At 34.0% G+C, this 3,450-nt stretch overlaps 1 pseudogene; it reads right to left on the bottom strand.

Moving 5' to 3' along the window:
- Window positions 1–1,994: 1,994 nt before the first annotated feature.
- On the bottom strand, window positions 1,995–2,113 carry LOC118608003 (annotated as a pseudogene).
- Window positions 2,114–3,450: the final 1,337 nt, after the last annotated feature.

Raw genomic sequence — 3,450 nt, 5'->3', positions numbered from 1 at the left:
GAATTTGTCTCTCTTCATCTTTCTAAGCCTCACCATTGTCTTTTTTTATCTGGGAGATCGTCTTCACATGGGCTGTTCCTGCTCCTTCATGCCTAGATGTAGATCCCCAATGCTTAAACTGTCTTGGAGATACTCTTCCAACAGTTAATCTGAAGACTTCGTCCCATAGCCTGAGCCCCTTATGTTGGTTTTCCTTCCCCAGCAGTCAACTTAGCTTAAAACTCACTCACTATGTCTAAGTCTGTTACTCTTTTATCACAGCAGGCCAAGATGGTAATGAACAGAGATAAAGCATTTAAGGTCTTTATATTGTATTTTGCGAAGGATGGTAAAGATAATGACTAACTTTAGAACTCAAGTTAGGGCATGTTCAAAAATACAAGTATAAAAATTGGTAGAATATATTGTATATTTTCTGAATCAGACAGGAAAGATAAGCTAAATAAGAGAAATAAAACACCAATTCAAATAAAGGCAAGAAAGGAAGAAAAACAAGAAAAAATTTTAAGATGTTAAGATAAAAATTAAAATAAGATAGAAAATAAAAAAGAAAATCCAAGTATATTTGTAATCAGAATAAGTAAAAAAAAATGGACTGATGATTTGAGTAACGCAATTTACAAGCTTACTCCTGTACTTCCAAATTAGAAAATTTATTCTTTTCAGGCATATGCGAAACATTTATAAAAGTTAACCTCATATTAGGCTATCGACCCCATCAACAAGTTTCAAAGTATTCAATGTCATCTAGGCTTTATTTTATAACCAAGATGCACTCCAATTAGAAATATTATTTTTAAAAAAGACATTAAAACATACATTTGGAAATTTTAAAACACATTCATGTCAAAAACAAATTATGATGGAAATTAGAAAATTTATAAAAGTGGATAAGACTGAAAAGACAAAATATAAAATAATAAAACCTGTTAGACGCAGCTAATGTAGCTATTTTATTGAAAACAAAGTTAATGTAAGTTTAAAAAGTTAGAAAAAGAAATAATTTAAATAAAGCAGAATACAGGAAATAATAAAATCCCAAAATGAATATCTTAAATAGAATATAGCCAGGAGATCAGTGTGGCTGAAGTGATGAAGACAAGGAGTGTCACAGAAGATGAAGTCAGAGAAGTAAGGGAGGGAAGGGAATCAGATGATTCAAAAACTTTTAAGTCAGAGTGAAGATTGTGGCTTTTACTCTGAATGATCTTGGAAGTCATAGAAAGGTTTTAAACAGAGTCGTGACATGATCTAATTGACATCTTATGTTAAGGTTAATCTAAAATGAGTCAAGGACATAGTCAGGGAGACCAGTTAAGAGATTACTACAATAACCTGGCACAAGATGGTAGTGGTATGGACCAAGTTGATGGCCGTGAGAATAGTTAGAAGTAGTCGAATCTGGAATATATTTTGGGGATAGAACTAATGAGATTTACTGATGAACAGCATACAAGCTGTTAGAAAGAGGTCAATAATGACAGCAAGATATTCTGACTTGAGGACTAAAGTTGTCATTCATTAAGATGGGAAAGACTAAAGGAGGAACTGACATAGAGTCTAATATGAAGAGCTTGGTTTGGTGCATATTAAGGTCAAGTGGTTATCAGATATTCAAATGAAGATATCAAACAGGCAGTTAGGGATAGGTCAAGATTCAGAAATATTATATTATTTTTCATATGACCAAGTCCTTACATATACCTTGACTACAAAGATTAGTGACTTAAATGGCAATTTATAATAATACTGCAATTAATTATGTTGATCCTATTCTATTTTTGTTTATGTACTCCAGGATCACTGTGAATGCAACCTTTTAACTCTTTTGACACAAGATCTAAGCATTTGACTTGGGCATACATCCCAAGTACATTTTTATTATTATTATTATTATTATTATTATTTATTTGTTTATTTTTTAGGCAAGGCAACCCTTGGTTGACCTCACAGTTTGCAAGGATCTTTGCATCTTACAATCCCTTATTTTTTTACACCTACAGCACCTAGTCTTTCTAGGTGGTGTCCCGTCCAAGTACTAACCAGGCCTGATCCTGCTTAGATTCCGAGATCAGATGGGATGGAGCTCATTCAGGGTAGCATGTCCATAGACTTCAAATAAGTTTTTTAAAAATATGTTTTGAAAATTTTTAAAATTTTTATCAATGGAAATATTATGTTCCCAATTAAGTAATTGTAATTGTTTGTTGAAACGGCACTTCCCAAGATGGTAATTAGTTTTTGAAAATCTGAGATCTCCAAATACATTACTTAAAGCAATTACCCTAAATAAATTGGTCCAAGTTAGTTTCATGGTCAGATCTTTTTATTTAGATTCCATCGTTGACTTCCTGCAAGGGAAGATTAAATATAAGTTTTAAAATAGTTTCTCAAATTAAAAAAAAATCCATGATCTGTAAAGGGCCTAATTTTATTCAATGTTTTCTAATATTAACTCTTAATCTTCTTTCTCTCTTTAACCACTTTACTAGAGATAGTCTATGAAAAACTGCCAATTATCACCCCCTCCCTTCTTAAAGAGATTCGGTATCAACATTTTTGCTCTTTGGGTACCCGGTGGTAAAACTTCAAAATATCAGAATTTGCCTTTAGCCTTAGTCCCTGGAGCACTGAAAATCTGCCTAACTTTCCCCACATTCCCTTAAGGGTATATAATTACTTGTAAAAGGGTCAGGATGTATTTCTAGACATCCTAAATTTTCCATGTGATTTTAAATGCAAGCTTTGAATTAGCTGAAGCTTCCTCCAACTCTGCACACAGTAACATTTCTTCCTCTGATTCTGACCTTCTCCCATAATTCAGCTAGACCCAGGCACTAAAATCTGCTTCCTTATTCCTTTCATAAAGATAATCCTACTTTTATATATCTGGGCACTGCCTCCCTGTAACCTTTGAGAAATATACTTTCTAGGCTCATTAATCACACAAATAGATACTGACCTATTTGCTTTGCCCCTTGGGAAGCTTCCATCTCATGTTGTCTAAATTCAGAATGTGACCATGTGGTCACATTCTCCTTAGTGAAAGCGGGGAGGATTTGGTCTTCTTTGAAAACAGGAGGGAATAACACAACTTTAGGCTGTAGACTAACAAAGTCAGCAACAAGATAATCCAACTGATCATAATCATGAGAAGCAGTAGTTCTATTGTATCATAATCTATATTCCCTTCCATGAATACAGTTGTAACTGGAAGTTAGACAATGCAGATTCCAGTGTGAAGGAAAAAACAAAACAAAACTACATTTCACTTGAACTTCACTCTAGTCCGTCCTTTTGGTGAAAGCTTGTAAGAAATAGGTATGGCTTCACACCACATTGCTACTTATCACTGGCACACAGCTCTGTCCATTATCATGTCATGAGCATAAAGGGAAACAGTAACTGGGGCAACCTGGGGTGGGTGGTGGCACATGTAGTTTTTGTAAA

The sequence above is a fragment of the Rousettus aegyptiacus genome, unplaced genomic scaffold (assembly GCF_014176215.1).
Source record: "Rousettus aegyptiacus isolate mRouAeg1 unplaced genomic scaffold, mRouAeg1.p scaffold_m13_p_9, whole genome shotgun sequence".
NCBI classification, from domain to species: Eukaryota; Metazoa; Chordata; class Mammalia; order Chiroptera; family Pteropodidae; genus Rousettus; species Rousettus aegyptiacus.
The sequence above is the reverse complement of the archived record's forward strand: the minus strand, read 5'-3'. Positions and strand labels throughout refer to the sequence as shown.